General features: G+C 40.4%; 1 protein-coding gene and 1 pseudogene across 9 annotated transcripts in view; one reads left to right on the forward strand and one right to left on the reverse strand.

Annotated features, from left to right (window-relative positions):
- Positions 1-13507, forward strand: part of EDA (ectodysplasin A) — a gene marked incomplete at both ends in the record, with an annotated part of 598912 nt that overhangs the window by 309608 nt on the left and 275797 nt on the right. The window lies entirely within an intron of this gene.
- Positions 7704-13507, reverse strand: part of LOC308510960 (small ribosomal subunit protein uS3-like) — a 49106-nt pseudogene continuing 43302 nt past the window's right edge. The window contains exons 2-3 of the transcript in view: positions 8590-8649; positions 7704-7750 (exon numbers count right to left, since the gene is read on the reverse strand). The product of the transcript in view is annotated as a small ribosomal subunit protein uS3-like (transcript). The remainder of the gene's footprint in view (positions 7751-8589; positions 8650-13507) is intronic.

Below are 13507 nucleotides of genomic sequence, written 5' to 3' on the forward strand. Positions count from 1 at the left end.
ACAGAAGAACTTCGCTGGAGAGAACATGGCAAAAGATCCTGGACAGAAACTGGCCACAGAACCTAGAGACAGAACCTAGCGAGAGAACATGGCAAAAGATCCTGGACTGAACCTGACTACAGAAATTGGCAAGAGAACCTGACTAGAACCTGGTGACTGAACCTGGCTGGAGAACCTGGACTGAACCTGGCTGGAGAACCTGGACTGAACCTGGCTGGAGAACCTAGCGAGGGAACATGGCTACAGAACCTGGCTGGAGAACCTGGAGAACCTGGCTGGAGAACCTAGCAAGAGACCATGGACACAGAACCTGGCTGGAGATCCTAAACAGAACTTCGCTGGAGATCCAGACCAGAACTTGGCTGGAGATCCTGGCTAGGCTGCTGATCAACTGAACGCTGTCTCTGTGTCATTCCTTCTTCGCCGACTCCGTCCACACCTTTGGGGACCCCTGGACCCGCTGGGGTTGGACCCCAGCAGTTATTGTTTAAGCTGTAACATTAATCTAATAGATGAGGCAACACAGGATCAGAAATTAAGTAACTTGCCTAAAGTCATAAATTGGCACAGGACTAGACCCTAGATCTGTAGTTTTACTCCTAGTTCAGAGTTTTCTATTGCATTACCCTAGTGACCTTGGGCTTTCTGTTCTGGGACTATTTGGAGGTATTTCTTTTAAAATGGCTTTCTGAAACATCCTAACTAATTGCTCTGAGATGTCCAGGGCCAACTTACTTAACATGAAATTCTATTCTGTATCAGAGCTACAGGAAGCTCCAGAAACCTGTTATGGGGCCTGGGTAATTATATATAGTTAGTCTTTCCCACAATACACTCAAAGGAACCAGGTTTACTTTTGCTCACTACTGAATTTACAGTGCCTGGCAAAGAGAAGTTACTTAAATATCTGTTTAATGAGTGAATAGATAGAAATGAAATTAGCCTTTTTTATTACTAAACAGGCAAATATTGTTGCACTGGGCCACTGGCTATTTTCAAAGCTGGGTATATCTTCTCTGTTGTTTTTCAAAATGCTTCCCCAATATAAATCTTCTTTTATTATTATTAGTTTTTTTAATTTTACCCTATCTGCTTGGAAACATGAGACAAAACTAAACTAAACAAAAAACTTTTCACAGCTTTCAGGTAGGAGCTTTTGGTTAATTTGCTTGTTCTGGTAAAGTTAAACTCCTTGCAGCAATTAAAAACATGTTGTTCTGCTAAACTCAGCACCAACAAAAAATGGTTTAATTAAACAACCATGTGCCGAGATGCTGGTTGAAGTTAAGCACCTTGGGTCCCTGCTTGTACTCTAACTCAGTCAATACTGATCAGGATATGCTATATGTGTAAAAGGACTCAAAGCTGTACAAATGACAAATAGGTCTCTTAACATTTATATGCTTGCGTTTGACTTGATAGATAATATGCTCTGATATAGGAAAACCCAGTATACAAATATTTGATTATTAAAATGGACAAACCAAGGTTTAGGTTGCAGCATGTCTATCATTTATTGCTACTATGTGTCAAGCATTATGCTGAGAGCTCTATATTATTTCTAATTTTTTGTAAAATCCCTATATGATAGACATTATCCTCAATACACTAAAAAAATAGGTGTGGAGAAATTAGGTATTTTACCCATTGTCACATCCTATATAATAAAGAGGTAATATGCAAATTGACCACCACTCCAACGCACAAGATGGCTGCTCCCATGTGGACACAAGATGGCCACCACAAGATAGCCTGCAAGGGAGGGCAGTTGTGAGCGATCAGGCCTGCAGAGGAGGGCAGATGAGGGGGCCAGGCCTGCAGGGGAAGGCAGTTGGGGGTGAACAGGCCTGTAGGGGAGGGCAGTTAGAGGCGACCAGGCTGGCAAGGGAGGGAAGTTAGGGGTGCCCGGGCCAGCAGGGGAGGGCATTTGGGGGAAACCAAGCCTGCAGGGGAGGACAGTTAGGGGCGACCAGGCCTGCAGGGGAGGGCAGTTGCGGGGACCAGGCCTACAGGGGAGGGCAGTTGGGGGTGACCAGGTTGGCAGGGGAGGGCAGTTGGGGGTGACCAGGCTGGCAGGGGAGGGCAGTTAGGGGTGACTAGGCTGGCAAGGGAGGGCAGTTAGGGGTGACCAGGCCAGCAGGGGAGGGCAGTTGAGGGCGACCTGGCCTATAGGGGAGGACAGTTAGGGGCAACCAGGCTGGCAAGGGAGGGCATTTAGGGGCAATCAAGCCGGCAGGGGAGCAGTTAGGCATGGATCAGGCTGGCAGGAGAGTGGTTAGGGGGTGATCAGGCTGGCAGACAGAAATGGTTAGGGGCAATCAGGCATGCAGGCAGGTGAGTGTTTGGAAGCCAGCAGCCCTGGATTGTGAGAGGGATGTCCGACTGCCCATTTAGTTGGGGGCAACTGGTAGGATTGGGCCTAAACAGGCAGTCAGACATCCCTCGAGGGGTCCCAGATTGGAGAGGGTGCAGGCTAGGCTGAGGGACACACACACTCACACACACGTGCACGAATTTCGTGTACCGGGCATCTAGTTGTAAATAAGACAGAATTTAAGTTCAGGTTACCTGAACTGATAATTTATGGCACTTCTATTATACTGTCTACATTTTGTAATATGTAGTAGAAGGAACACTGGATGGGTAATCAAAATATCTGGAATTTAGATCTTGTTCTGCCTTGGGAAAGTCACCTAATCACTCTAAACTGCAGTTTTTTCTATTTGTATAATGGAGGAGGATCATTTATTGTCAATGTTAGAGTCTGCCTGTGGTGACAGTATTTCATAAATAAATAGTCTTGACTCATTCTGTGAACAGGAGAGAATGTTTAATATTGTGATTATCAGTATAGCTAAGGTTTTTTGAATTTTGTTGGAGGTGCATGTTTATTCATCCAGCAAATATTTAAGTACTTAAAATATTCAAGGCCCTTTGCCATGTGCTGGAGATAAAATGGTGTGGGGAGACAAAAAAGATAGTAATACTACCTTCGAGGAGTTTACACTAATTTAGGGGGAGAGATAGACGACAGAAATAACCAGTAAATATCCTAATTTGCAAATAAAAGAGTAATATGCAAATTAACCATCACTCCATCACAAAGATGGCGGCGGCCACAGAGCTGGAGTGAGTAGGAGGCTTGGGTTGCCCCCAGCGATGGAGGAAGCCAAGCTTCCTGCCTGCCCTGGCTGGCCCTCAGCTCTGCTCAAGGCTACACAGTTTCAATTACAGAAGATAAATAAATCCCAGATACCTGATAAAAAAAAAAAAAAAAGAAAGAGAAAAAGGACAGTCTGGGAGCTTGGGTCGCCGGGGTCATGGCCAGCCTGAAAACGGCCATCACCTCCTCACCCAGGCTTTCTAGACACCCCAGTGGGACCACCCACCCTGAAGGGGCTGTGGCCAGCCTGAAAATGGCCCTCAGCCCCTCACCCAGGCTGGCCAGGGACCCCAGTAGGGAGCCACACCCCCATGGGGTGAGGGTCACCACTGGGAACCTTGACCAGCCTGCAAATAGCCATCAGCCCCTCACCCAGGCTGGCCAGGACCCCAGTGGGGACCCCCACCCTGATCCGGGACATCCTTCAGGGCAAACCAACCGGCCCCCACCCATGCACCAGACCTCTGTCTTATATAATAAAAGGGTAATATGCAAATTGACCCTAACAGCAGAACCACTGGGAATGACTGGTCACTATGACACACACTGACTACCAGGGGGCAGATGCTCAATGCAGGATCTGCCCCCTGGTGGTCAGTGTGCTCCCACAGGGAAAGCTCTGCTCAGCCACAAGCCAGGCTGATGGTTGCCAGCACAGCGGTGGTGGCGGGAGCCTCTCCCGCCTCCTCAGCAGTGCTAAGGATGTCCGACTACAGCTTAGGCCTGCTCCCCGCTGGCAAGTGGGCATCCCCTGAGGGCTCCCGGGCTACCAGAGGGATGTCTGACTGCTAGCTTAGGCCTGTTCCCCCAGGGAGTGGGCCTAAGCCAGCAGGTGGACATCCCCCGAGGGGTCCCAGACTGCGAGAGGGCAAAGGCCGGGCTGAGGGACACCAACCCCCCCCCCCCCGAGTGCACAAATTTTTGTGCACCAGGCCTCTGGTAAAACGTATAATTGTGTTGCATGCTACAAAAGAGAAAAATATGATGCCATGAAAGAGTAGGATAGGGTTCCTTGATTCATTCATGACAGTGAGGGAATCTTTCCTGAGGAAATGATGCTAAGGCTGAGATCCAAAGGAAGAGTAGGAGTTAATTGGATAGAGAGGGGAATAGGTAAGTGATTTCCAAGCAGAGGTAATGACACATGCAGGGTCATGTGTGAATTTTAACAAATGAAAGGATTCAAGTATAGGTGGATCAGAGTAGAAGAGAGTGAAGCAAAAGGAAGCTTGAAGGTAGATAGACACTAAACCATGCCAAGGTTCATAGGCCATGTTAAAAACTTGGTTGCATTCTGGTTAAATGCAGTTTGCTTTGTACTTTTCAAAAAAAGGAATGATATAATTTTATATTTTATACTTATGTTTACCCAGTGTTTTTACAAAGAAATTATGTGGTTATTTGCCCTCCACACCTCAACCAATTAAGAAGAGTAAATAGTAGTTAGAAATCTGACTAAGTGATGAGTGACGTACAGTTGTGAATAGGGACTAAGAAGAAAATTCTAAAGGTAAGAAGAATTAAAATCTGGCACATAGTAGATTCAATACACTAAGTACGCAAAATTTAATATATAAATTGTATTTTTGAACAGTTATACCAGTAGTACGAGATACTGCTAAATAAGGAAAATAATGCTGTATATGAGTAGGAGCTAAAGTGAGTGCTGATGAGAGAGAAATGGAAATCGCTGTGGGATAAGATAGTCTGGGAAAACATTATGAAGATGATTGGAGTTGAATTCATTCCTGGATACTGGGTAAGATATGGATTGCTGGACAAAGGCATATATAGACACTCTACTGTGTCTCAAAAACACAAAATGATAATTTCAGATTCTGAAGGACAGAAAGGAGGAAATTGATTTCTTAGCCTTTTTCTCTGCTAAAGACAAGTTGCAGAGTTATTTCCTAGACTGGATTCTATGTGTGTCTACCGAGCAACCACTTCTAATGCCGTGCAGTTTCAAAGTACAATAGTACCCTAGAGACTGTCTGGTCTACTTACTTTATTGAATATATTAGGAAATAGGCTCCTGTCATACATTGGTTCAGAGCTACCAGTGTCTACCCATCTGATAACTAACAGGGAATACTAGGAGAGATATTATTTAAAGAAAGAAGTGGGACAGGAGAAGACCTGAGTGTGTCAGTAAAAGAATATGAATTTTGGAATCAGACCTGGGTTTCTAGTCCTGGTACTGCTTTGAACTTAAATTTCCTCAAGTATAAAATGGGGCTAAGAAAAATACTTCCTCCACAAGGTATAAGGGGGTAAATGATATTATGAGTAAACATTTTTGTAGTGAAATACTTTGTAAATTATGAAACCTTATGCAAATATTAATGTTACAGGATACACCAAACCAAGTTCTATAACCAATGACAGCAACTATACTGACTTTAGAGTTGTATTTTGGCTTCTTCTGATTTTATCCCTATTTTTTAAATTTTATTGTTTTTATTACTGGTATATGGCACATTTATATGTCAATTATATGGAAAGGTTGCAGATTACAACCAACCAAAGGAAACAACCCATAGACAGAGTCAGGGAGGGTTTCAAATATGAAACTTCCATCGTCATCAGGATGAATTATTTTCTTGGCATCAGTATGTGTCAGTACACAGAGTATTGAGAATTGCCAACTCAGGAAGCTCACCTGAGCTTCTGTGTCCAGACTTTTGATTGAGGCTTCATTACACAGACATGATTGATTTTCTTGCCCATGTGATGAACTCCATCTTTAGATTGACTGATCTAAAGACCCCATCCTAAGTGATATGGTTGGTTTTTCTGGCATGACCAGCCCCCACCGTAAGATTCTCAGGTGCATAATATCATACCTGCAGTCCTGAGTAAAGTTAAATGTAGTTAACATCTTGCTGGCAAATATTGTGTTTAACAAGAGCACTATTGAGGTACCCCATGAGTAGCCAGGTAAATGTATATTGAATCCCTCTGAAGGTGAAGGCAAACTACAGCTGAGAGGATATTGAAATAGGCACCGAATATTAACCAAATCTATAAAGCAAAATATTTTTCAGTTGATTGGATGGAGTCAGTCATTTTATAATTTTTATTTATTTTTTAGTAATTTTAGAGAGAATGGAAGGGAGTGGATGAGAATAACATTGATGTGAGAGAGAAACATTAATGAACCAACCTGAGTGTATGCCCTGACTGGTAATTGAACCGGTGACTTTTCGGTTCATGGGGCAACACTCAACCAACTGAGCCACACTGGCCAGGGCTGGAGTCATTAATTTTAATATTATTGGGTTTGGGAGGCATTAAGGTTGTGATAATTCACTGTTAGATGTCATTTATCAGGTTTAGGCATTGACCAAATTGGGGTGTTCAAAGGAAATTCAGTGGGTATAATGGCTTCTTTCTTCAGTAGGTCTTATATAATGGGCCTTAATTCCTGTAGGCCTTGTTTGAATCATATTGGGTCATATTAATATTTTAACTGTATCAGGGCGGGAAAGAACCCTTGGGGTACTATTTGTAAAGCTTATTTTACATGCCAAATACTTAATTTTATTTCCATCTGTTACTTTTTGAGTCAGAGCATCAATGCCCATTATGGGATATTTTATGTCAATGAACACTATGGCCATGGGGAATTTAGGCAAGGTAATAGTTTCAATTGTGAAGGTGAAGTATACCCGTTTCCCCTCTATTTTATGTTTGGTAAGTCCTTTAAAAAATATAGGAAGTAACTTTTTAAATTTGTGGGATTCTTGGGTATAATTATAACTAAAGGCTCAGTATTGATTAAGACCATGAAGATTTGCCAATTGGTGCATCTTGGTAGATGTTACAATTAACATAGAACCTATGTTGTAGAGAAAAGGCCAATTGGCACCCTTATATTCTTTTTGTTTTATAAATTGTTTTAGTAAATGTTGGGTTTCTAGTTGGGGTAAAATCATGGACCTCTTTTATTTTTTGTTTCCTCTCTTTTTATTGGGAAATTTTTTCTCGTTTTTATTTTTATTGAACGTATTTTGCAGGGAGGAGGTCCTCTCTTCCCAGCTCACATTTTCAAGTGTCTTCCTCTAGAGCAGTGGTTCTCAACCTTCCTAATGCCGGGACCCTTTAATACAGTTCCTCATGTTCCAGTGACCCCCCAACCATAAAATTATTTTTGTTGCTACTTCATAACTGTAATTTTGCTACTTTTATGAATTGTAATGTAAATATCTGATATGCAGGATGTATTTTCATTGTTACAAACTGAACATAATTAAAGCATAGTGATTAATCACAAAAACAATATGTAATTATATATGTGTTTTCTGATGGTCTTAGGCGACCCCTGTGAAAGGGTCGTTCGACCCCCAAAGGGGTCGCGACCCACAGGTTGAGAACCGCTGCTCTAGAGAGTCCCAATTCAGTACCATCAGAGGTAAGGGCCTCTTCCATACTGGTTGTTGCTTTAATAAGGTTTAAGGGTCCTGGGCTTAAGTTGAGTTTGAATTAACCTCATGGCATGTTGGCAAGCCATGGCATTCATTTGAACCCAGAGTCTTTGTTAGTCCTTTTCACAGTCATCCAATAAGGTGATAGTGTCCTCTGGATCTTTAAAAGGAGTGGGAGTAAAGTATCAAGGATGCTTTTTATAAGGTTCAATGCCAGTAGGTGCTATGGGTGGTTTCTAGAACCCTAAGATAAGGATCTTTGTTGTTGACATAGGCAGCACCAGCAGTAGCAAAGGCATTTCATGGGGTCCTATTAAGTCATCTGATTTTCAGAGTGTGGACTTCAGCATACAACCACCCAATGGGCCCATATATTGTACATGATGTAGTCTTTCCCCTGAACAATCTATAAAATTAATGCCACTACCTTATTAAGTCATATAATCATATGAAACCCACAGATAAGGCCCCAGCTGATATATACAACACAGGACAACTTTAAGGAAGGCCCCAATCTCATACACCTTATCCTTAAACATCATCTAGTGAAACTTCTGAATTAGGTTGGTTAAATCCATAATAGAGGCTCAGTAGGACATAGCAAACAGTACAATGCAGCACACCTCATAGTAAAAGCTGGTCAGCAGGCAGCAGCATGACTCAAAGTGCATCCTGGGCAGCAGACAGCAGGCCAAAAGCAAGAGAAGAAAGACCCCCAGATGGCGATGGTTATTGCCTCAATATCCAATTCACAGTGCCAATTTTCTTATAATTACCTTGCAAGGCATGGGATAAACCCCTCACCTAAAATGCGGTTTGAACATGCTAAAAGAGAATGAAAAGATGTATTACTGACATAATAGAGTTTTCTAGGGAAATCAGGCCTGGCTCCTAAGTCAGTCTGAAATAGTGTGAGTGAAGAGACGGTGAGTGGCTTTGTTTTTTATGGTGTTTAGGTGGTAGGGCCAAGGTAAGGTTTATATGCTCACTGTGACTTACATGATTTAAACTTCCCTGCCAGCACCATGAAGAGTCCCCAAACTTTCTCATCAGTTTTCCCTGATATGGGGCAAAAAGGGAAAGAAAGAGGGATGGGGCTTGAAAGCTATCATTGGTTATACATCAAAAATAGAATCAGACTCTTAGCCTTACTATAATGTTCATCTCTAAAAATAAATTTCAATGCCATCAATAGAAGGCAAAGTAGAAGCTTGCCAGCTAAACAAGAAGGCTAGAATGAAAAGAAAAGCATGTTCAACTTTTTAAAAAATGACTAATGTTTTAAAATAGTGATATTAATAATTTGAGATATCTTCTTATTAAATTCATCAGCCTTCTTTTTGCCATTATATTGAAAATTAAAATGTAAGAGTGATATTTATGTCCCTTTCACTATGTAATTCCATTTTAGGAGTCCTATATAGAGTTTATATTATGCTTTAATTTGAGAATACATGGTTTTATTTATAAGATTTCTTACTTCTTATTTAAAGCTAAATATTGCCCCCGAGAAGCTGAGACCTCTGGTCTGCATCAATGGCCTGCATTCTATATCACAAATTAGTTGTGCTGTGTTGGGAAAACCTTTAATTCTGTGCTTCATATTCTTCATCTGTAAATTGATCCATCCAGCAAAATGTTTTGAAGTGTCTTCTATCAGATAGATATTGAAGAAGGTGCTGAGGGTACAAAGCTAAGCAAGGCATCATTCCTGCGCTCAAAGAGCTTGCAGTGTGGTAGGGCATACATGTCTGCAACTGCTATATGGTATGCTAATTGTCATGTGAAAAGCATGCACATGGTGCTGGGAATAATAATTATATGGACAATATTTTTTACCATTTTCCTCATTTTAAAGTACTTTGAGATGTATAAAGCAAAACAAAATTATAATACCCTGCTGCCTTTTGTCTACTTTATTCATTTTGAGCTTAGAACTTTTGATACTCTTAAAGTATATTTATGGAATTTGAATTACTTTGGGGCAGTATTTAATATATTTCTAATTAAGATACAATTTTAGTTTAAATGGTCCTATTCTCCAGATTATGGAGTTGTGTGTTCCTCTTACCATAAAGACTGAATGCTGCCGCAGCAAATAACACAACTGTGGAGATTGTTAATACTATAAAATTATGGTTTCTAAAGACTTCAACTGGGCCCTTAGCACACCATTTAACAGTCATTGTCTGTGTCCTTAATTACGTATTCCCCTCTCCTGTTGGCAGTGATTGCCACTGAAGTCCTTTACCACCTTTCTCATGGCCACTGCTCCATGCATTCATTCTCCTTGGTACAACCCCTACCAGCCTCATCAGTCTTACTTCCATCATTCTCCAAGACAGTTAGGCTCCATCCCTATCTAACTATTGAGTGGGCTATGTTGCTTTAGGTATCTGTACCTTTGCTCATGCTAGTCCTCTGCCTGTAATCCACCCCTAACACCAAACAACTAACGTCTACTTTTTTCAAGACTCATTTCATATATCTGTACTCTGTGAACCTTCTTTGACAGCCCAGGCATAGCTGGCCACTTCTTCTTGTACATCACCACTAGATAGAATATTTTCTGCTACTTTATAATGTTTTATATTGTGTTGCACTGTTTTCTTTTATAACTATCTCCTCTAATAAACTGTGAAGTCCTAGAGAGCTGGGATTCTCTCATTTATTTTTGAATCCCTAGCTCCTGGTATATGTAGTGCCTGGCGGAAACATAAATATTTATTGAGGGAGAAAAGGGAACTAAACTACATAAATATTAGAACTATAGAGCTTCTTTAAGAACACAAAACCACATTTTTATTACTTTCAAACTTCTAAGTTAATTTTCAGTGGTATATCCCTGTTTCCTTTTTCTCTCGACCTTTTGGAAAATTTCTTTCCATTTAATAGATGCTGAAATTTGTTTTTAAAGAACTTCACAGAGACAGCTGTCTGACAGCTGTACACCATCTGTGCTTTCAGGCCTGGGTAAAAACATCTGGCTACTTGAGAATAGAAGCTCTGTACTAAAGGAGTTTCCCAGAGTGGTGGTGATTAGTATTCTACAAATGTGCCTTGCATTGTCCTGCTTTGACATGATAATGTCTACAGCTTGTCCCGCTAAACTGTGAAGTTTCTTTTTGTGCACCTCAATGAAGTTTTAGAAAAAAAAATATTAGCATGTTGGTACATTTTGGCCATAAAAATGTTTTTGTAGTGAAAGACAACATCACAGTAAAGTAAGTGATTAATCCAGAGGAGTGTACATATGCACTCACACATTTATGCTGTTAGGAAACAACCTATACTGTAGACAAATTTCTCTTCAAACAAAATAATCAATGTATATTCCAAACACCCTTTTCTTTATTTCCCTGATATGAAACTACCTCAGAGACTATTTCCATTTTAAAAAGACTTGAAATAAATGAAGTTTCTTGTGCACCTGCAGTGCTATCTAACTATATTTAACCCTTCTTGGTCAGTCTCCTCTAACCTACTTATACAGACCAATTCTGATAAATATTTTATTAATTACTGTGATGAGCACCACACGCACACACAGATCATCTCTTTCTAGGGTTCTGCCTTTAATAAAGCTGTGAGGAGCTATCGGTAATGATAGTGTTTGAATTTCCAAAATTGTGTTCAAATACCTACCATATATCTCAGATTTCATAACTGTGAAGCAGGTTCCTCCAATTTCATTTATGTTACATTCTGCAATCAAGGAATAAAATACTTCTTAAATGGTTCATATCACTAATAATTAAAAGGCTTTAGTAATAACCTTCATTAGCTTAACTTGAATTAAATGCAGAAATGACAGCAGTTCAGATTTCAGTCCCAAGATACGGACGTGTGTGTGTGTGTGTGTGTGTGTGTGTGTGTGTGTGTGTGTGTGTAGATAGGAGTAAGCATACAGATAGAAGTCTAATACCTATGCCAGCAAGTGGGCACTAAAGACCATACCATGATTCTTGGTACCATTATAATGCAATCTACTTGAGAGTACCATTTTAAAGATTTTTAAATTATTGATATTTAGAGAGAGAAGAAGGGAGAAGGAGAGAGTAAAGCATTGATTTGAGAGTAAAACATCGATCCACTGCCTCCTGCACGCCCCCTATTGGGGATCCAGCCCACAACCCAGGCATGTGTCTTGACTGGGGATCAAACTGGCAACCTTTCAGTGCACAGGACAACACCCAACCAACTAAGCCACACTGGCCAGAGTGAGAGGACCATTTTAAATTCAATTTTAAATATCACTAGCACTTAACATCATGTTTTGCATAAATCAAGTTATTAACAGTTGATTGTCAAATATACTTGGTGAGTATGCCACAACACTGTAATTTAGAATTGGGGCCCTAACTCTTTACCTTCCAAATTTTATAGGTGTTCCCAGAGGTAATATGGTTTTAAAGTAACTTACTAAGAAACTATAGTGTGTCCAGAGGAAGCATAATGTCTAGATGATCTAGACTCCCTAAGCAACAGTTGAAGGACCTGGGTCCTAGAGCAGAGCACTGAAGGCAAGAAATACTTGCTTTTGAATATAAGAATGGGCAGAACTAGAGTTAATGAGGGAAATTTCTGAAAAGGCAATATCTGCTTAGATTAAGAAAAAAAATGCTAGTATCTGAGATGCCTCACAATTGAGTGGGATGCCTTAACTACCATTTAAGCAGTACAGGAATGACTGTGTGGAGGACATTATGTGGGAGATTAGACTAAGTAAATTCTGTCATCCTTCCATGATTCTATAAAAGATGGAAAAGGCATTGAAGGGTAGTCATGTTTCCTGTTATATCACACTTTTCATTAGCCCACCAATGAAACAGCTTTATTCACCTTTTAAAATTGTTATACCATCTTATTCAATGACAGTCAGTTCTTTTAGCTCTTTCTGTTTACTCTCCCTAGAGTATTCTGTCCCTAGATAGGGCTTCAAATAACAGTGCCATTTTTATCATTCATATCTCAGCTCAAATGCCATTATTTCAGAAAGACCTTCCCTGAACATCCTTTTTAAAATAGTTCACCCCTGCACTCACCTCCCTCTCCTATTAGTCTGTATCTTATCACCTTGTTTATTTCCTTCAAATAAATGATTATACTCTGTAATTTTCTTGTTTGCTTTTTTTCTATCTTTCACTACTCAAATTTAAGCTCCATGAGGACGTGCATGAAGCTTGTCTGCCTTATTCACAGCTAAATCACTAGTTCCCAGGACAGTGTCTTGCATAAAGTAGGAACTCGGTGAATATTTGATGTATGGCTAGATAAAGACCCGCTCCCACATGCTGGGTTTTCTGTTATGTTAAAGCCATTATGGGGCTGGAAGGTCCTTGCTCAGAGACATTTTGTACTACCCTAAGTCAAGGATTTGGATGTCCAAGATTTATAATTTTTCCATTTGTATTATGTGCCAACAAGTGGCCCATTTTCTGACACTACTTTCAATGATAGGTTTTCTAAAAATGTAAAGATTAGAGCTGGAGCAGTCATGGAAAAGACAGTTATTAGGATTGATATTTTGTGTGCTATATTTAAGAATAAATGATGGCCATAACAGATGGTTGTTTGTGAAGATATATTTGAGTGCTTGGTTATTTGGGCTTCATCCATGTGATTTGCTATAACTTAATTACTTAACTGATGGAATCAGAAATAGAAACACCTGAGACATTATAGGAGCACCTGCTTCTGAAAACACTAAGAAAGTGCTCTTTGTGGCATCCCCTTCCCCCAAGGTCTAGTGAAGCTACCCATTCCCTTATGTTAATGTTCACTAGTCATGTTTCTTTTTTTCCTCCTAACATTACTGATTTTTAAAGATAATTTCATCAGTTATATGTGAGTGCTACTAACATCAAGCCGCATTTCTCTGTTCATAAATTTTCTAAAAGCACATCTTTTTAGCAAA

The sequence above is a fragment of the Myotis nattereri genome, assembly GCF_964212035.1.
Source record: "Myotis nattereri genome assembly, chromosome: X".
Taxonomy (NCBI): domain Eukaryota; kingdom Metazoa; phylum Chordata; class Mammalia; order Chiroptera; family Vespertilionidae; genus Myotis; species Myotis nattereri.